This window comes from Euleptes europaea, chromosome 3, assembly GCF_029931775.1.
Source record: "Euleptes europaea isolate rEulEur1 chromosome 3, rEulEur1.hap1, whole genome shotgun sequence".
NCBI lineage: Eukaryota > Metazoa > Chordata > Lepidosauria > Squamata > Sphaerodactylidae > Euleptes > Euleptes europaea.
Window position 1 is genome coordinate 22875705 of NC_079314.1, and position 26380 is coordinate 22902084.

A 26380-nucleotide genomic window follows, 5' to 3' on the forward strand; every position below is an offset into this window, starting at 1 on the left:
AACGCGTCTTGAATCTTTGCGGGCATGTCTGATTTATGATCCACAAGATCACAATTTATCGCAATCTATCTCAACAGGATTGCTCTGAGAATCTCGGAGGGTTTAGAACTGCAGAAAGTAAAGGGTGAAAAAGAGGAAAGGGCAGGTTACAAAATGTAACTCCTAGGCTAATTTAGACCTCAACAGGGAACGTGTTTCAGTTTTAAACAGCTCCTGAAAACTGGACTGCCTTCAGACAATTTTCCTCCTGTTCCCTCTCTCTCTTGGAGGCGAGACTATTTTTTTCTCTGCCAGGCCTAGCACTTCTGTAGCCCAATCTTCCTCAGGTGGGGTATTCGCCGCCTTTCACTTCCTGAGGACAAAATGTTTCCTTGTCATTGCCGCTGTCCAGGTCCACAGCCTCCGGCTGGAGGCAAGGTCATGCTCCAGCATCAATTCCGGCACCAGGGCTGAAATGCGCCTTGTGAAACCGGCCAAGAGGAAATGAATCTGTTTGTCAACCTCTCTCCAAATTGCTGGACAAGGCCAAGGCTATCGCCCTTCTTTTGTTCTTTCATAGGAGTGTGGTTTGTGCGCGCACTCTCAGATTCATACAGGACTGGGGTAATGTGTGAAGTCGTCCGCGTTCATTGACTTTGCGTGTGTGTGTAAAGTGCTGTCAAGTCTCAGCCAACTTACGGCGACCCTGTAGGGTTTTCAAGGCAAGAGATGAACAGAGGTGGTTTGCCATTGCCTGTTCTAAATGGAGACCCTGGCGTTCCTTGGTGGTCTTCCATCCAGTTACTAAATGGAGACCCTGGCGTTCCTTGGTGGTCTTCCATCCAGTTACTTCCATCCAGTTCTGAGATCTGACAAGATCAGGCTAGCCTGGGCCATCCAGGTCAGGGCATTCATTGACTTTGGTGTTTATTTATTAGAATATTTTCATCCCATTGTTCCGGTAAGGAGCTCATGGCCAGGTGCATCATAAGAATATAAGAAAGGCCCTGCTGGATCAGACCAAGGCCCATCAAGTCCAGCAATCTGTCCACACAGTGGCCAACCAGGTGCCTCTAGGAAGCCCACAAACAAGACGATTGCAGCAGCACCATCCTGCCAGTGTTCCACAGCACCTAATATAATAGTCATGCTCCTCTAGTACTGGAGAGAATAGGTATGCTTCAGACTGCTATCCTCCCTTTTACCCTTACAACTACCCTGTGAGGTAGGCTAGGATATAAGAAAGGGTGACTGGTCCAAGGCCACAGCAGCGATCTTCGTGGCACAGTCCGAATTTGAACCTGGATCTCTCTGATCCTAGTCCTGAGAGTGGGCAAGAATCCACCCAATTAAGGGTGCTGCCTGCACGTTTGACAATCACCTTCATGCTTCTCCTCTGGATTGTTCCCACTTCTAGAACCACTTCCTGAAATGAGGGTCACCAAACCGAACATCGTGCTCTGCTCCGACAGAAGCCACACCTGTGTGCGCCACCGTGCTTGCCAAGCCTTGGACGTGGTCAGAGCGTTGGGTAATGCAGCCAGTTGCCAGCCTACTTGGCAGGTGTAGCGCGACCTGAGTCCAAAGTCTGATGCAGCCTACTCTAACGGGAAGCAGGCGGCCGTACAGTGCCAGAGAAAATGCACACACTCCCTTTGGATGCTCTGTGGTGGGATATGCTTAGGGAGATTCAATCGGGGAACAAGGTCTCCTATTTGGATCAGGACAACCCCTGGCTCCTCTCTGCGATCTAGGGCATGACTGTTGCCGTCCTCAGTAAGAGTTACATCCTTCTCAAGCCATTGAAATCCATGGGCTTCAAAGGGTGTAACTCTGCTTACAGCTGCACTGTAAAATTGCTCTGCAGGCCTGGAAGGTAATTTGCTGCCTTCAAGAAGCTGCCAAAGGGCCAGGCCAAAGTATTTGACCTAAGAGCCCTGTCCCTTCGAACCACGCAGCTACATTCAGGGACAATGTTTTGGGTTGCAAAGGATCGCACCGTGGGTTCTCTTGAATGTGCTGCACATTGAGGGGGTGGGAATAGATTATGGGATGGCGTGGGTGAATGGGTTATGGGAGAACTGTGCCCTACACCAGCGTGGTGTAGTGGTTAATAGTGGTGGTTTGGAGCGGTGGACTCTGATCTGGAGAACCGGGATTCTCCACTCCTCCACGTGAGTGGCGGAGGCTAATCTGATGAACTGGATTGGTTTCCCTGCTCCTACACATGAAGCCAGCTGGGTGACCTTGGGCTAGTCACCGTGCTCTTAGAGCTCTCTCAGCCCCACCTACCTCACAGGGTGTCTGTTGTGGGAGGGGAAGGGTAGCTGATTTTAAGCTGGTTGGATTCTCCCTTAAATGGTAGAGAAAGTAGGCGTATAAAAACCAACTCTTCTTCTACTGTAAGGGCTATGGTATTGCAAATATTTGGGGCAGTAAGAAGAAGTAAAAATTATAGTTTAAAATGTTGTAAACATTGAGGGATGGATGGTTGGGATGAAAAAGAAACCAGGATATGAATCAACATATTAATACCCAAAGGGGACTGTTAATACTGCAAGATTTCAAAATATTCTTCAAAAGAGGTATATGACATAATTTTTTTAAAAAATCCAATCTTATTCATATTCTGGTATGGGGAAAAAGCAGATGGGCACAGAAACATGTAAGAAGGGGACATTACCATGACATTGGAGATCACAGAGCTAGAATTGCAGCATCCAGATGTTACGTTCCTGGTGCTGCATCCGCACATAAAGAATGAATGCTGTTACTTGCAATCCTCCCGAGATACACAAATGTAATTTCCTCTGAAAGGGGCAGCTAATGGATTTTTCACCTTGGTACATGGGTACATGTATCCTGAAGCTGGAAGGGTAGCCCCCTTTCAGAAGAATCATCTTTTCCATGTCTCGGGAGGATCGCGGGTAACACATTTGTCCCGTACTCGAGGTCAATCATAAGGATTGAACAGGACTAGTATCAAAGACAGATTGCTGTCCAGCCTCTGTTGTTTTTTTTTAATTTGTTAACAAAATACAGTCCCAAAAAACCCACAAAATAACAACATCAATACAACACCACCAACCACCACCAACAACAACAAAAGCACAAAACATAACTACAGTTGAATCATTATTGATCGAGGGCTTAATATTTGATACATATTCTTGTATATTTTATAATTACATATATGAGAGGATTACATTAATGGCATCGCTGGTTTGAAAGAGAGACAAAAAGACAAAAGTTAAAATGAAAAGCTTATTATATTTTTAACTTTAATTCATCTTCCATAAACTATGGAATGGCTTAGATGCATGCTGAATATCTTTCTCATTTGTGTATGAAATAAAATCACGCCATGTTTCATAAAAGTCTGATGTATTGGCTTTACCTTTGATTACTCTAAGTTGGTGAGTCAATTTTTCCGCTACAGCTATTTCCCACTATTCGGAGTACCAACACTGTAATGTTAAGGATTCTACCATTTTCCAATGCTTTGCTATTACTCTACAGGCAGCCATTAACCTAAACACTATTAATCCTTTAGATGTCACTGTTTTATTTTGTTCCCCCCACATTGTTAACAAAGCCAATGCAGATGTCACATGGATGTTTTAATGTGTGCTGTCCAGCCTCTATTTAAAGACTTCCAGTAAGACCGAGTCCAGCACCACCTATCAGCCAGCGTGGCGTAGTAGATAGAACGTGGGACTAGGATTCTGGGAGACCCAGGTTTGAATCCCCACTTCCACAATGGAAGCTCGCTGGGTAACTTTGGGCCATCCCGGCTCTCAGCCTGGCCTACCGCACAGGGTTGTTGCTGTGAGAGAATGGAGGAGAGGAGAACAATGTTTTAAGTCGCTTTGAGTCCCTAGTGGGGTGAACAGTAGGACAATTAATGTAATTGTCGAACTGTCCTTTCCCTGAGCAAATCTATCATCTAAGGGTGCTTCCCCATGAAGGCGATTCTCCATTGTGTTCTCACTGCCACTGCTAATGCATAGAGGTTAGCAGCTGCAAAATAGGATCTACATGGGGAGTGCCAGTGGAGTAGGTCCCCATGCCTGCCTTTTGGCACCCCTTGCCCCTGGAGCGCTTTTGGCCAGCGTGATGTAGTGGTTAAGAGCGGTGGTTTGGAGCGGTGGACTCTGATCTGGAGAACCGGGTTTGATTCCCCACTCCTCCAAATGAGCGGCGGAGGCTAATCTGGTAAACTGGATTTGTTTCCCCACTTGTTTCCCCACATGAAGCCAGCTGGGTGACCTTGGGCTAGTCACAGCTCTCTCAGCCTCACCTCCCTCATAGGGTGTCTGTTGTGAGGAGAGGAAGGGAAGGTGATTCTAAGCCGGTTCGATGCTTCCTTAAGTGGTAGAGAAAGTCGGCGTATAAAAACCAGCTCTTCTTCTTCGATTTATAGGCCCCCCTTTCCTGACCGGGTCAGGCTCAGAGAGGCTTGTATGTGTGTGTAAAGTGCCTTCAAGTCGCAGCCGACTTATGGCGACCCCTTTTTGGGGTTTTCATGGCAAGAGACTAACAGAGGTGGTTTGCCAGTGCCTTCCTCTGCACAGCAACCCTGGTATTCCTTGGTGGCCTCCCATCCAAATACTAACCAGGGCTGACCCTGCTTAACTTCTGAGATCTGACGAGATCAGGCTAGCCTGGGCCATCCAGGTCAGGGCTCAGAGAGGCTTACAACCATTTAAAACAATTTACAAGCAATCCATCATTTACAATAAAGTTATTCATAATAAAAGCAGGCACCTTCAGCCATAGCAGCCACAAGTGCCATAATAATCATGATAACAATAAAAGTAATAACAACAGCGGGAGCCATAACAGAGGCGCAAAGGAGGAGGAAGGGAGGCCAGCCGGATGGAAGCCATTGCTGTCCTCAACCATATGCCTGGCAGAACTGCTCAGTTTTGCAGGCCCTCGGAATTGCTTCAAGTCCCACAGAGCCTGAATCTCACTGGGCATAGCATTCCACCAGGCTGGGGCCTGAGCTGAAAAGGCCCTGGCCCTGGTTGAGGACAGCCAGATGCTTTAATCAGAAGTAAATATATTGTCTTAACATTATGATGCTATAGCTCTATACCTACTTTTTGCCATCAAGTCACATATGACTTATGGCGACTCCTGGTGTGGTTTTCAAGGCAAGAGATGCTCAGAGGAGGTTTGCCATTGCCTGCCTCCGCGTCACAACCCAGCCATTCCTTGGAGGTCTCCCATCCAAATACTTGCCAGGGGCGACCCTGCTTAGCTTTACAGATCTGATGAGACCAGGCTAGCCTGGGCTATCCAGGTCAGGGCATATACCTACTACCGATTTTAAAAGTCCACCAGTGGCAGGTGGCAAGGGTTGTGATGTCAGATGTGGGCTGGGATGTCCTGAAATCCACACCTTCCCATCCTCACAGTGATCAATACTGCTCTGAGTATTAATATTCAGGAAAGGCTGGCGCAAAAATGCAGCAGTCAGGGGAAAACCCACAGGATGGAGAATTTTGCGTGGTAATGTTGTGCGGAAGCAACCCCCCAAACCCGCTGCAGTTTTGGGAAGGGGGGGAATGCAGAATAAAACCTCCATATGGAAGCACCCCCAAACTTCCTCAATTTGAATCTACAACTTTGCAGGTCACAACTTATTCTGAGTGAAGGGAGTGAGGGTGACTTCCACAGACCACCTTTACAGCCACCGAGAAATTTTTAACAGTGGTACTGCTTTCAGAGGATTCAAAATCAATGTCACCGCATCAACTACCAACTTCTACGGGTCACTGGGGGTGTGTGGGGGAGGTAGTTGTAAGTTTCCTGCATTGTGCAGGGGGGTGGACTGGATGACCCTGGTGGTCTCTTCCAGCTCTATGAGTCTAAACACCTGCCCTTTGCAAACACGTGTAGTCATCTGATCCAACGGCCCTGGACCTGAAGATGGTGCCTTTAGTTTTCTTAAGCAGATAGCCAAGAGAGTTCAAATGCTTCTGCTTTTGAGATCTGTGCCTTTACCTTTTAAACCAGTGGTTCCCAAAGTAGGCAGTACCACCCCCTGGAGGGCAGTGGGATTATCTAGAGGGGCACAAAGAGGAAAGAGAGCGGAAGGGGGCGCGCTAGAGGTGAGCCCCTTCAACTGTGTTGTTCGCTAATTTACAATCGATCAAGCTATGGCTCCATGCTGGCAAATTTGGTGGAAACTATCAGAATCCCCCCCCCACACACACACACAGACTTTGAAGAAGCTGGTACCACTGGATCAAGTCCATCAGTTTTGTTGAATAAATTTCAACTAAAAAGCTTTAATTTTGATTTTGAATAGACGTGCAATTGTTACTGTTTTGAAATTTTATTATTTTCTTTAGTGAGTCACGCAAACCCCTAATAACGCTTTTATAGGATAGGGTAGGGGGCGCTGGGGTTGAGTTTGTGGAACCAAGGGGGTGGTGGCCCGAAAGGTTTGGGAACCACTGTTTTAAACTAATTAATCAAGGGCGTTCGGAGTCTGGGCAGACTGGGGAAAAGGCGATACATTGTTGTACTTTATTGAAAGACATACAATAGATGCAAATGTGGCTGGAACCCTAAAATTACTTCCAATTCTTTTTTAATTTTTTTTTTTTTTTTGCCATAGCTGACATACGGCGACCTGTGGGGTTTTCAAGGCAAGAGATGATCAGAGGTGGTTTGTCATTGCATGCGTCTGACTCACAACCCTGGTATTCCTTGGCGGTCTCCCATCCAAATACTAACCATGGCCGACTCTGCTTAGCTTGGGACCTGACAAGATCACATTACCCTTGTCTATTCAGGTCAGGGCACTCTTCCTGCTGCTACCGCTACCACTGCTACTAAGCACAGCCTGACATATAGCTCTCTTGTTTCGGTCTATGTGAAGAGCTGGTTTTTATATACCGACATTCCCTACCACTTAAGGGAGAATCAAACCAGCTTACAATCGCCTTCCCTTCCCCTTCCCACAACAGACACCCTTGAGGAAGGTGGAGCTGAGAGAGCTGTGACTAGCCCAAGGTCAACCAGCTAGTTTAATGTGAAGGAGTGGGGAAACCAACCCGGTTCTCCAGATCAGAGTCCACCGCTCCAAACCACCCCTCTTAACCCACTACCCCACGCTGGATGTAAGAACATAAGAGAGGCCCTGCTGGATCAGACCAAGGCCCATCAAGTCCAGCAGTCCGTTAACACACAGGGGCCAACCAGGAAGCCCACAAACAAGTCACCTGCAGCAGCAGCATCGTCCTGCCTGTGTTGACTTGAGGACCTTTTCCACAAAAATCCTTTTACCAGTGGGAAGTTACACCTTCTCCAACTCCTTTCGCATTTTGCATGGGCAGTTGATGTGCATCCCACCCCCAAGAGGCGCCGGCAAGAAACATTTGAGGATCCCTTCCCCCCCCCGCCGCCAAAAAGAATAAATAAAGCAACACTGCCCTTTCTTTTCTATTACCAACTGCTGAGAACGGCGAATGTGGGCATAGAATCCTAGCGTTGGAAGGGACCACCAGGGTCATCTAGCCCAACCCCCTGTACAATGCAGGAAGTTCATAACGACCTCCCCCCCACACACCCTCAGTGACCCCTATTCCATGCCCAGAAGATGGCCAAGATGCCCCCCCCCCAGATCTGCTCCCGGGCAGCGAAGGGGAGGGAAAAGGTGCCGGGCGGAGGTTTGCAAGAGCGCCTTTTGAGATCTGTGCCTTTATCTTTTAAACCAGTGGTTCCCAAAGTAGGCAGTACCACCCCCTGGGGGACGGTGGGAAATCGCCGGGGGGGGGGGGTTTGGCCTCGGATCTGCCGCTCTCGAGATGCCCATTCCCCCCATCCACATTTTCCAAACTCAACAAGAAGCCCCCCGTAGTAGAAAAGAGCAAGAGTCCAGTAGCACCTTAAATATTTTCTGGCAGGGTGTGAGCTTCCGCGAGCCACAGCTCACTTCTTCAGAGACAGCTAGAATGTGAATCCATCTGTCTTTAAGTAGAGAGTGAATTCAGACCAGCATTAGTATGTCAATGTTAACAATATGTCGATGTGAATAGCAGGCGTGATGGGATGAGGGGTGGTATGCAGAAGAGTCTGTGTTGTCCAGGGGAGAGATGGGTGTGGAGAAATCAGCATTGGTAATGAGCCATGAATGCAAGGTCTTTATTCAGCCCAGGTAAATGCATTGTCTTTAGTTTGAATATCAACTGTAATTTAGCAGTTTCTCTTTCCAATCTCCCTTTGAAATTCCTTTGTAAGAGAACTGCTACTCTTAAATCTGCAACAGAATGTCCTGGAAGGTTGAAATGTTCTCCCACTGGTTTTTGAATATTGTGGTAAATGTGAATAGCAGGCGTGATGGGATGAGGGGTGGTCTGCAGCAGAGTCGGTGATGCCCAGGGGAGAGATGGGGGTGGAGAAATCAGCATTGGTCATGAGCCAGGGATGCAAGGTCTTTCATGCTGGTCTGAATCCACTCTCCTGAAGAAGTGAGCTGCGGCTCACGAAAGCTCACACCCTGCCAGAAAATATTCTTGTGAGTCTGGAAGGTGCTCCTGGACTCTGGCCCTTTTCTACTACTGCAGACAGACTAACACGGCAACCCACTGTGAACAAGCCCCCCCCCCCCTCGTGCAGAGTTTGGAGCATTCAGATGGGGGAAAGGGGCATCTCGAGAGCGGCAGATCCGAGGCCAAACCAACGCCCGGGGGGAGAGCGAGGGCTCGAAAAGGGACCCCTCCCGATCCGGGGAGGGCGGCCGCCTGCGATCCCCCCACCCCCGCCGTCTCCTTCCTCCCGCCCCCTCCCCTCCTCCCCTCCCCTCCGCCCGGGTCGCGCTCCCAACTCCCTTTGGCGACCTCGTGGCTCTGGCTGGGAGGCGAGGCTGGAGGAAGCGGGGGGGGGGTGCAGGGGGGTCTGCTCGGCCACCCGCTCCCTTCCCCCCCCCCCATAATTGCTTAGGTGGGCACATCAAGCAAGGGAAAGAGAGCCCGGAGTCCCCCGAAGCAGCTGTTCCGCAGGGTCCTCTCTCGGCTGCAAAAAGGACCCCCCCCCTTAGACAGTAAACAGCCCCCCCCCCCTCGCCCCAATATCTCCAGATCGGATTCCGGTTCCCAAGCTGTGCGCAGAAGGCGTTTCTGATATGCGCGGCCGGGCCGGCCGGCCTGCTCCAGAGGAGACCCGCCTTTGCAAACGGTGAATGCATTCCCGAAAGCGAGGGGTCCTGCAAGCCGGGCGCCTCGGGGGCGGAGGGGGGGGGGATCGCCGGCTTCACGTGGCGGCAGCGCCGGGTCGTTCTGTCTCCCCCCCTCCCCAACTTCTGCAAAAGTCTTTCGCCCCCTCCTTTGCAAATCTGCGGTTTAACAGCCTGTTCTCCCCCCCTCCCCAAAGTCTTCCCCCCTTTCGCCCCCCTTGCAAATCTGCGGTTTAACAGCCTGTTCTCCCCCCTCCCCAAAGTCTTTTTCCCCTTTCGCTCCCCCTTTGCAAATCTGCGGTTTAACAGCCTGTTCTCCCCCCCTCCCCAAAGTCTTTCGCCCCCCCTTTGCAAATCTGCAGTTTAACAGCCTGTTCTCCCCCCCTCCCCAAAGTCTTTCCCCCCTTTGCAAATCTGCAGTTTAACAGCCTGTTCTCCCCCCCCTCCCCAAAGTCTTTCCCCCCTTTCGCCCCCCCTTGCAAATCTGCAGTTTAACAGCCTGTTCCCCCCCCTCCCCAAAGTCTTTCCCCCCTTTCGCCCCCCCTTGCAAATCTGCAGTTTAACAGCCTGTTCTCCCCCCCTCCCCAAAGTCTTTCGCCCCCCCCTTTGCAAATCCTTTTTTTAACAGCCTGTTCACCCCCCACCCCATTTAGATGTCCGGCCCCCGACGGTCCGGGCGCCGGCGAGCTGCGCTTCGGCTCTCGTCTCCCTGGAAGCGAAGCGGATTGCAGGTGGCCGTGCGGACGCGGAGAGAAAGCGGAGCGAAACTGCGGCGGGCGGCGCCTCGGCTAACGGTGAGTCGCTCCAGCGAGCCGGTCCTCGGTGCGCATGGGGGGGGGCAGCCGATTGCACCCATCGTGAGCCTGGTTTTTTATTATTATTATTATTATTAATTTTTATTAAATTTTTAAACAATGTGTCTGGTTTCCTGAACGCTTCCGAGAGGCTGCGGTTCCGAAACGCGCCGCTGCATGGCCACTTACGCACGGGAAACTTTGCCTTGGGTTTGCCGCTCTCCAGATGCACATTTCCCCCCCATCCGCATTCTCAAAGCTCTGCATGGGGGGCTGGTGGTTGAGTTTTGAGGATTGGGATGGGGAAAACGTGCATCTGGAGAGCAGCAAACCCAAGGCGAAACCTCCCAGGCATCAATGGCCTGGGTCAGTAGGGGAAGAAAACCGCCTTTTCTCCTGCCTCTCACCGAGTTTTGCAAGCCCTGTATAAAATGGGATTCCTGGATGCCTGTAAAGGGGAAGGCAGTGAGATCTGGAAATGGTTAAAGCTGGGTCAAGATCCTGTTGCAATACACTTTTTGGGGTGGGGGCTGGGGGGCTGGGTTGTGCTTCTCATTGCAGCGTCCGGATTTCAAGACGTTACATAAGGATTTTTCTGCTGGACTTGGAGCGAGAGCCGAGCTTACTCAGAAGAAGCATGACCTGCCGCGTTGGGTGCCGAAGGGTTGGCGTTACACCCTGCCAGACGCAGCTCTGTTTTCAGATGTCGCTCAGAGAACTGGAGATGTTCTTTCAAAGGAGAATAATTTCCAAATGGGCTCTTCCCCCCCCTTAAAAGAAGAGATAGGGTTTTTTTGGGGGGGGGGGGAGATTGGTCGAGGCCCCTGTTTAAAGTCTGTTGGTGGGAAGGCGAGGGGGCGAATGCCCTAGTGGTCGTAAACCCAGCTTCTTGGCTGGAAGTCAGACAGCAAAACATTACGAGCACTCCTGCGTTCCCGCTAGCCTCTTAAAACTCTCTCTGTCATGAAAAGGGGGCGGCTGGTTGTAGGTACGGATGCGTGGGGCACAAGCCCCCTTGGCAAGTATCCATCTGTTGTAGGATCAAAGAGGCTTACATGCTAAGGAGAGGCGAGCCTTGCGAACGGGAGGAAGGAGCCATGTGGTTTGGGGGGTGGGGGGTGGAAAGTGAAGTGCCGTCAAGTCGCAGCCGATTTATGGTGGCCCCCCGTAGGGTTTTCAAGGCAGGAGACATTCAGAGGTGGTTTGCCGTTGCCTGCCTCTGTGTGGGCGGAAGGGTACCCTGCTTAAACCGGCTGGACCTATGCATCTAAATTTGTGCACCTTCCGCCTTAAATTGCCTCCTCTTTTGAGGCGGAATCTGCCAAAACGGTTTTGTTCTTCTGCACGCACACTTTGCAAGGGAGATTTTAGAAGTGTCGTTCAAAGTTAGCACGGGCACAACTGTGCTTTGTGCTGGTGTGCCGTCCTGTGACGCTCTTCTTTCCTGCGGTGCTGAGTCAGTTGTTAGGCCCATTGGTTGACTGAGCAATTAGTTAAATAGGAGACCTTTTCTCACGCAAATGTCCTAAGTGCACAGCCCTAAGGGTTTTGTCTTCAGAAGTCAACCCCACTGAATAGCATGCAAGGGGTTGTACCCGGCAAGCCTGATTCTGTACATGCTTACTCCGAAACACTAAATCATTGCCACGTGAACATGACCCTATATTGAATGAGTTCACCGGTTCCTCTAGTCCAGTATTGTCAGTTTTGATTGACAGTAGCTCTCTTAAGTTCTCCAGTAGAGCAAGGCCTTTCAATTCTGGGATCAATTCTGGGATCTTCTGAATGTAGGACTTGCACTGTACTACTGAGCTGTGATCTATCTGAGCTAAATAGGGTTTCATTTCCAGTTATTATATATAGAAGAAGAGTTGGTTTTTATATGCCAACTTTCTCTACCAGTTAAGGGAGACTCAAACCGGCTTACGATCACCTTCCCTTCCCTCTCCCCTCCTCACAACCGATACCATGTGAGGTAGGTGGAGTTGAGAGAGCTGTGACTAATCCAAGGTCACCCAGCTGGCTTCATGTGGAGGAGTGGGGAAACCAACTCGGTTCACCAGATCAGCGTCCACCGCTCCAAACCACCCCTCTTAACCACTACACCACGCTGCCTTAACATGCAGTCCTAAGCATGTTTCATGGCGCGCCTGTGGGAATCCTGGATTGATTTAAAATATTTATAACTGTCCTCGCCGCAATTTGCCTACAAGGTGGCTTCTGAGAAAAAGTTAAAAACATCACCCAGTCTGCCTTTCCTGATCCTTTAACCCTAGGCATGAGGTACAAGCACATGGCAGGACAGGAAGAGGAGGAGGGAGACATGGTCTCTGAACCTGCCTGCACTAGAAAGGAGTGCTTTTCAGCTCTGAGTAATGTTGCCTTGCTGTCCTGTTGGTCTTGTAAGCATGCATGCCAAAAAAAAAAGGCAGGAGTGTGACATTTTTGCCCTCCGCATGCGCACTAGGAGCAGGTCCTTCTAGAAAACTGCCAGCAGTCCTATAGGGGCTTTCAGCCCACCTGAGCATCCCAGCCCATGGACTGAAGATCACTGGTCTAAGAGAAACTGTTTCAAACCCTGGAAAAAGTCAAAATTATAAAGCCAGCACCAAATCATCATAGCAGCAACAATATGATTTTAAAAAAAAACCCATTAAAATCATTAATGCCACAGCAGCATTCAAATGTATTAGTAAAGCCAGTGAATATCTTAAAACCAGGTAACAGATTCAGGGGGAAGAAAACCCTCCAAACCAGCAAGCCATCCAAAAACAGAAGTAGGGCAGTCACGGGGAAGAAAATCAACCGAGCAAGTTCAGGCTGGTGGAACAGAAAAGATCAGCGGCTGTAAAACCACAATCAGCAAAAAGCTCCAGGGAGGAAAAAAAGAACGAAAGATTTGACTCTCTGGAAATACTGTCAGTGCGCAAAGGTGGAGTGTTCTAGATTGCTGGCTGGAAGGTTGGGAAAGGCCCGTGCTCCAGTTGCTGGCAAGATCAGTGACCTCCTTCCAGCCAGTCCACAGGCCAGCGCTCAGAGAGTTGGACCGCTGGTCTTTCTTCAGATAACGGGAGGTTTATGTGCTGCGGTTGTATTCCCAACTGCAGTCATCCCAAACAACTAGTTTGTTTTTACTACTCTGTGTCCTCTCAGCCTGTCGTCTCTGAAACCTGCAGGGAAAGTAGCTGGGAGATTGTATGCCTTGTGGAACTATTGGGAAAAGTAACCGCAGGATTGTATGCCTTGTGTAGTTATTGGGAGAAGTGGAGAATTGTGTGCCTTGTGTAGCTATTGGGAGAAGTAGATGGAGGACTGTATGCCTTGTGCAGCTGTTGGGAGAAGTAGATGGAGGATTGTGTACCTTGTGTAACTATTGGGGAAAGTAGCCATTGTAGGTTTCGTGTAGCTTTACAACTTTGGACAGAGATGTAGCTATCATATTTTTATGCCACCCTTCCTCCAAGGAAGTCGGCAGAACATATATGGCTCTTCCTTCCTTCATTTTACCCTTACAACAACCGTGTTGGGTAGGTAGGCTGAGAGAGCGAATGACTAACTCTAGATGACACAGTGAATTATTTGACTGAATAGGGAATAGCCCCCCCCCCATGTCCCAATTCAAGAGTTCAGCCCCTATTCAGTTTCAGTTTCATTAAAGAGAACACGGTAAGGAATCTTTATAGTAAATTATAAGTGACTGTGTAGGACTTTGTAAGTGTAATTGGGACCAAAACATTGAAGGACGGCTTTTCCGATGCTATCTCTAATTGTTTCTCCAACTTAAAACCGATGCTATCTCTAATTATTTCTCCAATTTGCTGCAAGTAAGTTTAGGCTATCAGGATGCTTTAAGGATCGGCCTGGTCAACCTATGCAAATTATTTGTGTGCATACTTCTCAGAGGGGTTGAACAATGTATGTCTCCTGGTTATTATTTTTTTTTAACACTCTGAGGATGTGCTTTGGGGCGTTTCTGAAGTCTCGGTACAAATTGGATCGCCCCGAATTAACGTTTTAGGTGACCTCGCGCTTATGAGAAGCGATGGCTGCATTCCCCAGCTGGAGAGATGAGTTTAATTAGCCGTGTGGCAATTTGGGAAGAGCCGGCTTTGCGATTAGCAGAGGGCTGGATGGTTCAGCTTGCTGGCCCCGAGACAAAGAAAAATGCACCAGATAAGTCCCAGGGCCTTCTTTGGGCAAGGAAAATTTGGGCAAAGTTCCTTTCGTTGGAAATCAAAGGATCCTTGATTCCCAGATCTTTGGAGATCATTTCCTGCAAGTAGTTTTTTCCCACTGGCAACCAGTCTTCCTCTACGCCCAGGTTTTCCTGTCCTCGATTTACAGTTAATTAAATCCCCGTCCTAGTATTTTTGTTATGTGCCATTTATATCCTAAATAACACCTTATCTGTAGCAACCAGACACGTCCAAGGATATTGAAATAGCACCTGTACCATTTGGTCATATAAATACTATAGAATGCCACATAAGGCAGTGAAATCTGTTGATTGTGGGCTCGCATGTTGGATTTTTTCTTTCTTTCCAGAGGTAAAGTGATGCTCTGTCACTCAATGGAAAGGGGACAGGGCCACAGGCAGCAAGGGTGTGGGTGTATCAAGTTACCGGCTAAACATACTACAGGTACATGGGCAGTCCACGGGAAAGGTTGCGACCATGCACTCAGTTCGCTGAGTGTGCTGCACATCTGTGGCTTTCGGTAGGACTTGTGTGTGCACACGACAAAATGAAAGACGGCAGGCGAAATGATCAGCATGTCTTCTGAACTGTGTTTTGCTTGCGGCACTGAAGCCTCTGATTGGCTGAGCTGACGATGTTGCGGGATGACTCCCCCGATGTATTTAGATTTTCTGACAATCCCGCGATACAGATGAGAGCCAGCGTGGGGTAGTGGTTAAGAGTGGTGGTTTGGAGCAGTGGACTTTGATCTGGAGAACCAGGTTTGATGCCCCACTCTTCCGCATGAGCTGCGGAGGCTAATCTGGTGAACAGTGTTGGTTTCCCCCACTCCTACACATGAAGCCAGCTGGGTGACCTTGGGCTAGTCACAGTTCTCTTAGAGTTGTCTCAGCCCCACCTCCCTCACAGGGCGTCTGTTGTGGGGAGGGGAAGGGAAGGTGATTGTAAGCTGGTTTGATTCTTCCTTAAGTGGTAGAGAAAGTCGGCGTATAAAAACTTCTTATTATTTATGTTGGCTAGACTAAATGCCATTCCATCAAGGGAGTTAATGGGTCATCTAAATAGGGTACCATATTGTGAGAGAGTATGCCAGTGTGGTTCTGGCCAAATACCGGTAGAAATTCTTCAGCTTCCTTGTTTAGCTGTGACCTGCTCAGCGAAGCGAGAGACAGATGAAGCCTTTTATCTGGGAGTCTGCTTGTCAATTGGAAAGTCTGAGGGTTCTTTCAGCAGGGGTGGATTTTAATTCTACATTAGCAGTTGCCAAGTTTTTATCTTAGTCAATCAAGATAAAAAAATACTAATTCTTTTATTGTTTATTTAGATATCTCTGTGTGTGTGTGTATGTGTGTGTATATACACACACACACACACACATATATATATATATATACATATACATACATACACACACACACACACACACACACACACACACACCCTGACCTGGATGGCCTAGGCTAGCCTGATCTCGTCAGACCTCAGAAGCTAAGCAGGGTCAGCCCTGGTTAGTATTTGGATGGGAGACCGCCAAGGAAGTCCAGGGATGCTGTGTAGAGGAAGGCACTGGCAAACCTCCTCTGTTAGTGTCTTGCCACGAAAACCCCGAAAAGGGGTTGCCATAAGTCAGCTGCGACTTGACGGCACTTTACACACACACACATACACACAGATATATATATAGAGAGAGTTCCTTTTTAAATTTTGATCTTAGTGTGATATTGTTCAGGGCCGAATTGGCCATATGAACAGTACCATTAAAGTATTAAAGGTGTTGGCGGCATTTTCAGCCGCTTAAGGAGAGAAACGGCTTCTGCGAGGAGAAGGAACGTTGTATGTTTGGCCGAGACTGAAACATCACACAGGATCAGGGCAGGGGCTGGGAAAAGGTGAATCGGAAGCTGGGAAGCCGAGAGGCGAGCGGGTTGGAGGAAGGGTGCAAAGTGGACGAGGGGGAGAGGAAGCAGAATCCATAGGTGGAGAAAGAGGCTCGAGGAACGGGACAGAGGAGACCGGGAGCTGAGGCAGACAGGAGCTCCGGGGCAAAGGAGAGCTCTGAAGAAACTTGACAGCTGGACCAAAAAACCGCATCTCTCCTTGAGCGACTGAACCCTCAATAGCATTATCCGCTCAGCCAATCAGAGGCCTCGCTGCCTCGAGCACAACACAGTGCAGAGGACACGCTGATCATTTCGCCTGCCATCTTGCATTATGTCGCGGGCACACGAGTCCGACTGAAAACCACAGGATGTGAAGAACACACCGCGAACGGTGCAGGGTTGCAGCCTTTGGTCATTTATGCATGGGAGTTTGACCTGAGGTTCATTGCTCGCTGGAGCCACACCTTCCTGTTGGGAATCTCTGCACCAGCAGCCTCCAAGCTCAAATCAAGTCCCCGCCCCCTGAAATGCGGCTTTGTAATTGGCTTGCTTTGTAGAGCTTACTGTGAGAGAAAAATCCCCCCCAAAAAACCCCAATTGCTTCATAAAAAAGCATTTAAAGAAAAAACAAAACAAAAAACAGAGCAATCTGAAAAAGGGGTGGGGAGAGAAATCCAAGCCTTGGTTTTAAAAAGCCTTTCTTCTGCTCAGAAAGAGTTCCCTGGAAGCATTTGAATCCCTGCCTCTTTACATGTTGCTTTGTAATTGGCTGAATGCTTTCTGCGATAGAAACCAAGCTTAGGTGTCCCGCACTTTGCATTATGCATGTGGATTTCATGCTGAACTCCGGGGAGTTGGAAGAATTGGGTTAACAGAGGAATGGGAAGTCCAGGATTTGCGAGGGCTGGCAGCGAGGTCATCTCTAATAGATGGAACACTCATGCATAACTCCAAGGAACAACCGAAACAGACCGGGAGCGAACATGAGTGAAATCTAGGGAAAGAAACGGAAGTTTCACCCATACATAAACGACCCTTGTTGGACTAGTATCTGGGAGACTTGAGTTTGAGTCCCCACTCATGCCACGGAAGCACGCTGGGTGACTTTGGGCCAGTCATGCTTTCTTACCCTAACCTACCTTTGGGCCAGTCATGCTTTCTTACTCTAACCTACCTGATGTGAGGGTAAAATGGACAAGAGATCAACGTAAGCCGTGTTGGGCCCTCACTGGGGAGAAAGGCAGGGCACAAACGAATTAAATAAATATCAGGAGCAGCTCAGTGCTTGAGAGGGAAGGTGATGCTTGAAAAAGTGGATGCTTTAAAACACTTTAAGTGGAACAAAATGAAAAAAAAAACACGGGGAATTGAGTTGAGGGGGGGACCCAAGGGAGTAGAGGGCTGCTAAGCGTCAAGCCTTGGCTCAGAAGGGGGAATGCTTGTGTCACTGGGGCAATGTGACGTAGTTGGGGACAGCAGCGGCGCTTTGAATTTCAAGTATGAACATAAGAAAGGCCTTGCTGGATCAGGCCAAGGTCCGCCATGTCCAGCAGTCTGTTCCCACAGTGGCCAACCAGGTGCCTCTGGGAAGCCCACAGACAAGACGACTGCAGCAGCATTGTCCTGCCTGGGTTCCACCGCACCCAAGATAATAGGCATGCTCCTCTGATCCAGGAGAGAATAGGTATGCATCATAAAAGTATGGGTTGGAGGATGCACCCATCCTTCACTGCAGGCTTTTTGTTGTTTAAAAAGCCCTGCGAAAGAGCAGGGCCGTAAACGCGAGAGAGCTGGCAGTCGGAAGGCCTGTGGGACTCCGTCAGCCTTTCGAATAAGTTTTATGCATTCGGGCTCTCCGGGTAGGCTTTCAGAATAAAGGCCGCTTGACAAATCTTGCCTCGAGTCCCTGAGTAAAGACGAGATAAAACAGGGAACGGAGCCCAGAAAATTCTGGCTGTTTTTAGGGGAGTGACACCCTCTACGCCCCCACCCCGAGCTGGTTGCGGTGGTGTTGTGACCAAGATCCAGCTGCACAAAAGAGCAGTATCGTTGACAGCTCTTGGGGTGGGGGGTGGGAGGGGAGCAAACTGTTGTATCGCTTAGTAAAGGGCCTTTACACAAAGCACGTAGCCCTGCCAACTCTTAACTCTTCTGTGAAGTTCCTGTGAAGGCAGACCCGCTTCCTGATTGATTTTTTTTAGAAACGTTACCTTTCTGCGTTGCTTGTTTCGGGTCAGAAAGGGCTGTAGGCGGTTTTTCTTGCTCCCTTAGGCCAGGGTTAGGTTTGTCACCTGAAGAGCTCCCAAACAAGAAACGCGCTGTAAGAAATTTGATGTGCCAGAACATTAGAGTATATCTTGTCATGCATTAAATTAAAGGTTTTGTTTTTTTCCCCATCCAAATCTGGTGATGCATTAGAGGCCGTGAGTTACTGCCTGTCTGCTGGAGTTAAGCGGTTAAGAGCGAACAAATCGAAACTTAAATCCTGACAAGAAGGAGGTTAATGCTGGTTGGGACGGCGGAAATCTTGAAGGACGTTGCGCTTTCCCATCTTCAGGGGGGTTCAGCTGACCCTTTCTGGCTCTGTTAAGTGCCTGGGGGTTATACTGTGTGTAAAGTGCCGTCAAGTCGCAGCCGACTTATGGCGACCCCTTTTGGGGTTTTCAAGGCAAGAGACTAACAGAGGTGGTTTGCCAGGGCCTTCCTCTGCACAGCAACCCTGGACTTCCTTGGCGGTCCCCCATCCAAATACTAACCAGGGCAGACCCTGCTTAGCTTCTGAGATCTGACCACATCAGGCTAGCCTGGGCCACCCAGGTCAGGGTGGGGGCTCTACTAGATCCAGCATTAACAGGAAACAAGTTAATGCAGCTGCAAAAACACTTTTTTCCAGCTCCGTTTAGCCCAGCAGGTGTTCCAACAAATCTAGGAATCTGGATCCATGTCAAAGGAACTTCAAGAGTAGACTACACTCTATGTAAATCTCCCCTCAAAGTCAACTTGGGAGACTCCGGGTGGTTCAGAAGGTCGCAGCTTGGTCGTTGTCAGGAGCTAGATCATGGGTCCCCAGCGTGGTGCCTGTGGGCACTGTGCGGCCCGCCGGCTCCTTTTCTGGGTCCCGCCAAGAGTAGGGCCGGGTAGAGCTTTTGCCCAGCAAGGCTTCTGGTTGACTATTGGAAATTTGATTGGCTGTGCAGATTTTTTAAAATGTTGCTTTGGCAGCAGCTGCCACCACAGCACCATGAATCTGCGCGGTGTGACTGAAGTTCAGCTGTGGCGGTCATTTTGTGGCTGGTTCCGCCTCCTGCGGCAGACATTTTTTGGTGACCATTTTGTTGCTGTTAGCATCATGCCATGTCAGGATTCTGAATGTGGGGAGGGGTCATGGCTCAGTGGAAGAGTATCTGTTTGGCGTGCAGAAGGTCCCAGGTTCAATCCCCGGCATCTCCAGTTAAAGGGACCAGGCAGGTAGGTGATGTGAGACCCTGGCCTGAGACCCTGGAGAGCTGCTGCCGGTCTGAGTAGACAATACTGACTTGGATGGACCAAGGGTCTGGTTCAGTATAAGGCAGCTTCATGTGTTCATGTGCCTGCAGGCTCAAAAAGGGTGGGGACCCTTGAGCTAGGTGGAACATGTGTATTACAACCATTCTGCAGTCACTCCGTTGGCTGCCCGTCAGTTACTGGGTTCAGTTCAGGAATCTGGTTAGCGCCTGCAAATCCTTCATGGCCTTGGACACGCATATCGGCAGAACTGCCTCTATGCTCCACCGACGGCAACATCTGTGCTCATCTGACCAAAGCTTTTTCAAGGTGCCACCCTGCAAGTGGGTACGATCGCCAGCTTCCCGTGCACATGGCTGTCTCGGTCATGACCTCCACTTTGCCGAATAGCCTGTCTAAGGAGGTCAGGAAGGCACCCAGCTTCCGTCATTCTGCAGATGGTGTAAAACCGAATAGTTCAGGAGGACATTTTTTGAAAGGGAACAGGGCAGAGTATGTATTAACTTGCTTTTGCTGCTTCGTCTTCTACTTCTGTAATTCCATTTTCTGCGCTGTTTATGGCATGTCGTGTCTTCGACTCTTTTTTTCGGCCTCGTTTTCTAATCCTGTGATTCTTGTCCTGGTACATTATTTATTGGATGTCTTATGCTGTCCGATTCCATTGTTTTCTGCTTTGTAATCCGCGCTTGAGCCTTGGGAAGAAAGGTGAGCTATAGAGCAAGCAAAAAATATAGAATTTTGAACCACTGGTTTTAATGGTTGTTGATTTACTGCTGAGCATTTTATCAGCTGTTATTTTAATTGATTTAAAGTTTAAACTAACTAGTTTGCTTATTGTTGTTGGCTGCTTCAGGCAAGATTTTTTTGGAGGGGCAGGGTGGGGTTTTTTGGGGAGAAGCAGGTAGAGTGTGGGTCTGAAGACCCAGGTTCAAGCCCCCCCCCCCCCAAAATGAAGCACCTCGGGCCAGCTATGTACAAGTCCAGTAGCACCTTCGATGAGCTGTTCTACTGCAGACCGACACAGCTATCCTCTGAAACTATCTTCATGGAAGGCACCCCAGGCCAGTCATTCTCGCCCTAACCTACCGGACAGGGTTGTTGTGAGGATAGATGGAAAGTAAAGGGAAAGAATGTATTCGTTGAGTTCCTTGAAGCAAGAACAAGGAGAAAAATGGACTAAATAAAAATAGTCTAAATGCAGGCTTATGAGAAGACAAGAGTCACTGGAAAAGACAATCGGGCTAGGAAAAGTTGAGGGCAGCAGGAAAAGAGGAAGACCCAACAAGAGGTGGGTTGACTCCATCAAGGAAGCCACGGCCCCCAATTTGCAAGATCTGCGCAAGGCTGTCAAAGATCGGACATTTTGGAGGACATTGATTCATAGGGTCGCCGTGAGTTGGAAGTGACTTGACGGCACTTAACACGCACACACAAATGCAGGCTTCCTTAAATGACACTGTAGCTCCCCCCTGGTGTGGCCTGTCTCTTTGAAGCCAGCCTTGGCAGGGGGGGCGGGGGGGTGTTGTTCAGTCGAGCTGCTGCAGAGCTCAGAACTGCTGCGGTTTCCTCTGGAGCTTTGGACCTGCGACTCAAATCTTGTTTAAAAGGGGGCTTTTAAAAAAATTAGGGTGCCAAATCGTGCGGATGCCCCCTTGTGGGTGAGTTGGAATGGCGCCGGGGGGGCAGCGGGGCCTGAAGCGCGAGGAATACCAAGTAGATGAAGTTGCCGACTCAGGCGAATCGGGGCTGGGGATCAAAGCTTGGGATTTGGGTGCCAGAGGCGAGGAAGCGGGCTACGCTTTTTATTTCTTTGCAGTTCGCAGCTCTCTCCTTTACAGCGGCCTGAGAAAGAAACAGGAACATGTCTACTGAGCAGGGTCGTTGCTGCAGCGGCCACCACAAACCAGTTCATCCCCCCTTCCCATATCCCTAGTCTCATTGCAACTCGCTCGAACGCCATCTCCTGCTTCAAGTGGGTGTTTGTCTGTTGAGGTTGCCTTCTCCTTATGGGTGCTAAAAATAAAGCATTTATTATTTTTCTTTTGCTTTATAGGAGCCCACAGAAAGCATAATTCTCTGACGGTTTTCTGTATGGCCCAGTATTTATTTGTTTATTTACTTCTTTTATACCCTGCCATCCTGCCAGCCAGCGTGGTGTAGTGGTTAAGAGTAGTGGTTTGGAGCGGCGGACTCTAAGGGTGAAAACGCATGGTCGCTTTAGCCTCCTTTATTCCTGTTTCAGCCAGGATTCAGCGAGGATCGAACGCATGCATTTTTGCTGAACGTGCTTTCGAGCCTGGCTGAATCCTGGCTGAAACGGAATAAAGGAGGCTAAAGCGACCGTGCGTTTTCGCCCTAATCTGGAGAACCGGGTTGGATTCCCCTCTCCTCCACATGAGCAGCGGAGGCTAATCTGGTGGGCTGGGTTGGTTTCCCCACTCCTCCACACGAAGCCAGCTGGGTGACCTTGGGCTAGTCACAGCTCTCTCAGCCCCACCTACCTCACAGGGTGTCGGTGGTGGGGAGGGAAGGTGATTGTAAGCCGGTTTGATTCTCCCTTAAGTGGTAGAGAAAGTTGGCATAGGAAAACCAACTCTTCTTCTTCTCCTCTATTGTATGCTCCTCCACAGCCCTGTAAGATGAGAGAGAGAGAACGAGAACGTGTCTGGCCCATGGTCACCCGCTGAATTCCAAGGCAGTGTTTAGAACTGGGTCTCTTGGCATGGTTGGACTTTCTAACCACTATGCACCACCGATTCTCTTCAAATCCCTACCTTGTCATGAAGCTTATTGGGGGAGTCCAGGTTAAGACTGCCAACTCTGGGTTGGAAAGTTCTTGGAGATTTGGGGGTGGAGCAGGTGGGGTTTAGGGAGGGGGATCACAGTGGGGTGTAATGCCATAGAGTCCACCCTTCGAAGCAGCCATTTTCTCCAGGGGAACAGGTCTCTGTAGTCTGGAGATCATCTATAATTCCTGGAGGTCTCCAGGTCTGGCCTGGAAGCTGGCACCCATGGTTAGGGTTAACAATTGGTGTGGATCCTACCCCCTCTGCTCCCATTCCACTGCGCAAAGACGGAAGCCTTTCTCCGTCCCATAGAGGCTTCCTCCAAATTACAAGTAAGCGGTTTTTCCTCCAGCCAAAGGCCCCTCAAGCTAGAGGAAGTCTCTTTGGAAAATGGTTGGGTTCACTCCGCTGTCAGCCTTGCCAACCTCGCAGGATTGTTGTGAAAATAAAAATGCGGGGAGCGTATCCCACTCCGATTTCCTTGGAAGAAGGGTGGATAAAGATCTCAGTAAATGATTTCTTGGCAAAGAGCAGAGGTGCACGGTCGAATCGCTTCATTATTGCAATTAATCAGTGCTTTGATTAAAGATTAAACTTTGCCTCTCAGTTAATCAGTATGGCTGTAAAGCAAGCGGTACTCCAGAACGGTGCCTCTCGAAGGGCTCCTCTGTCACATCAGATCTTTAGGTTCTCCCCCCCGCCCCCCAAGGCATTTCAAACAAAAAGATGTATCCCTTTTGGTGGATATCTAGCAGGTACTTACAGAAAAACTATCCTGAGGAGAATGCTTTGCTCAGGTTTTTATGAACCATAAATGTATTTAAACCTACTTGATAAATGCATTGATTTATTTGTTTGAAAGCCAGACCGCTAATCAATTGGAGAGAGGGAAAAGACTTTCATTGGTTTGCAGCCCAGAGTTCAGAATACAAATGCCAGACAATGTGCATAAGGAGGGCAGTTATAAATCTGGCCTTCACTAACTGGGCCCTATAAAATTGGTTAATTTTTATAACACAATAGATAGGATGAAGCAATTAGGTATTATCTAATTGATGAATAAAGCTTTAAAAAGTATTTTCTTTCCCTCGTTCTTTTCAGCTGTGTGTGTGTGTTAAGTGCCGTCAAGTCGCTTCCGACTCATGGCGACCCTATGAATGAAAGTCCTCCAAAATGTCCTATCTTTGACAGCCTTGCTCAGATCTTGCAAATTGAAGGCTGTGGCTTCCTTTATTGAGTCAATCCATCTCTTGTTGGGTCTTCCTCTTTTCCTGCTGCCCTCAACTTTTCCTAGCATGACTGTCTTTTCCAGTGACTCTTGTCGTCTCATGACGTGACCAAAATACGACAGCCTCAGTTTAGTCATTTTAGCTTCTAGGGTCAGTTCAGGCTTGATTTGATCTATAACCCACTGATTTGTTTTTTTTGACAGTCCACGGAATCCGCAACACTTTCCTCCAACACCACATTTCAAAGGAATCTATTTTCTTCCTATCAGCTTTCTTCATTGTCCAGCTTTCACACCCATACATAGTAATAGGGAATACGATGGCATGAATTAATCTAGTCTTGGTGGCCAGAGTCACATCCTTACACTTCAAAATCTTTTCTAGCTCCTTCATGGCTGCCCTTCCCAGTCTCAATCTCCTTCTAATTTCTTGGCTGCAGTCTCCCTTTTGGTTGATGGTGGAGCCAAGGAATAGAAAGTCTTGAACAATTTCAATTTCCTCATTGTCAACCTTAAAGTTGTGTAATTCTCCTGTAGTCATTACTTTTGTTTTCTTGATGTTCAGCTGCAGTCCTGCTTTGGCACTTTCTCTTTTAACTTTCAGCAGTAGTTGTTTCAAATCTTCACTATTTTCTGCCAATAATGTAGTGTCATCAGCATATCTCAAATTATTTATGTTCCTCCCTCCAATTTTCACTCCACCTTCATCTAAATCTAATCCTGCTTTCCTAATTATATGTTCTGCATATAGATTGAAGAGATAGGGAGATAAAATACATCCTTGTCTGACACCTTTGCCAATTGGAAACCATTCCGTTTCTCCATATTCTGTTCTAACTGTGGCCTCTTGTCCAGAGTACAGGTTGCGCATCAAAACAATCAGATGTAGTGGAACACCCATTTCCTTTAAAACCAGCCATAGCTTTTCATGATCCACACAGTCAAAAGCTTTGCTGTAATCTATGAAACACAAGCTGATTTTATTTCAGCTATGCAGTTGTAAATATTTTGGATGGCCCGATCTCACTAGATCTTGGCAGCTAAGCAGGGTCAGCTCTAGTTTAGTACTTGGATGGGAGACCACCAAGGCAAAAGATGAACAGAGGTGGTTTGCTGTTGCTACCTCTGCTTAGCAACCCTAGGCTTCCCTGTTGTCTCTTGCCTTGAAAGCCCTATGGGGTTGCCGTAAGTCTGCTGTGACTTGACAGCGCTGTATACACCCACACGCATGTACATAGATAATTGTTTCTTTGTGTGTATCTGAGTATGACTTTATTTATATCCAGCATTGAGCTGCTCCTGATATTTATTTAATTCATTTGTGCCCTGCCTTTCTCCCCAGTAAGGTAAAGCTAGATAAAGGATCAGAGGAGCGTGCCGAATGTATTAGGTGCTGTGAAACAACAAGCAGAATGGTGCTGCTGCAGTCGTCTTGTTTGGGGGCTTCCTAGAGGCACCTGGTTGGCCACTGTGTGAACCGACTGCTGGACTTGATGGGCCTCGGTCTGATCCAGCACGGCCTTTAGAAAGCCCTGTAGGCTAACAACCATGATGACATTCTGGGCCAGTGAGGTCCACAAGTTAATTATACTTTTCCATGAAGAACTGCTTTCTTTTGAGTGTATCTACTGCTCATTGCTAGCCCGATCTCGTCAGATCTTAGAAGCACAGAGGCACGCAATGGCAAAACCATCTCGTTTTTTTGCCTTAGAAACCTATGGGGTTCTCATAAGTTAGCCGCAACTTCAGCAAAAAAAGTCCCCCGGACTTCCCATTGGCTGCACCCTTTCCAGTTCTCATAATAGAAGAAGAAGAAGAAGAGTTGGTTTTTATATGCCGACTTTCTCTACCACTTAAGGGAGAATCAAACTGGCTTACAATCCCCGTCCCTTCCCCTCCCCACATACACTTTGTGAGGTAGGTGGGGCTGAGAGAGCTCTAAAGAGCGGTGACTAGCCCAAGGTCACCCAGCTGGCTTCATGTGCAGGAGCTGGGAAACCAACCCGGCTCACCAGATTAGCCTCCACCGCTCATGTGGCGGAGTGGGGAATCAACCCAGTTCTCCAGATCAGAGTCCACCGCTCCAAACCACCGCTGTTAATCACTACACCACACTGTCTCTCCAAGCTGGGGAGTGGGCGGGCAAAAGTTCTCTGTCTTTAAGTGTGAAGAGGACTAGGCTGGCGGTATGGATTTGGCAGCTATCAGCAGGTTTCCGGCTGCACCGCCCCCCTCCTCCCAGGAGTTGTCCTCTGGATAGGCCTTTGGCTTTGAGGTCTGGGCGCATAGAAAGGTGAATTACTGGCATGTCTATCAAAGCAGGCAATTTGACAACGGAGCATTAAGTGCCACCTCCTTGCTCTCTCCATGTAGGTGGCACATGGAGGTGACGTCGGAAAGGGACTATTTTTAAATGTCCTGTCTCGGAGCAAGCTATGATTATGACACTTGTCTCTCCCTGCCGGGAGGTGACTCTTGAGAATGAGCTGGCAGCATTTGGCGTGGCTTGTCCTGCCTCTATAGTTGCTAGTTTTTTGGGGGTGGGGGTGGGTAGAAGGAGCTTCAGCCTGCCACATGGTCTCCCACAACAGGCCAAAGTAGTCCCTTCCCCACATAGTTTCTGTTGAGGGGTAATCATGCAGGAGAGAAGTTCAGTTTCCAAGAAACAGGAAAACTGCCTAAGGTAGTTTATGCGTGTGAGTTTGACCTGAGGTTTGTTGCTCGCTGGACCCACACTTTCCTGTTGGGAATGTATGCACCAGCAGTTTCCAAGCTCAAATCAAGTCCCCGCCCCTTTAAATGCTGCTTTGTAATTGGCTTACT

The 26380-nt window shown here is 48.7% G+C and overlaps 1 protein-coding gene across 1 annotated transcript in view; it reads left to right on the top strand.

Moving 5' to 3' along the window:
* Positions 1-22196, top strand: part of SRSF4 (serine and arginine rich splicing factor 4) — a 213580-nt gene extending 191384 nt beyond the window's left edge. The window contains exon 7 of the mRNA XM_056847638.1: positions 22183-22196. The gene's annotated coding sequence lies outside the window, so the exon portion shown is untranslated. The remainder of the gene's footprint in view (positions 1-22182) is intronic.
* The last annotated feature ends 4184 nt before the right edge of the window (positions 22197-26380 follow it).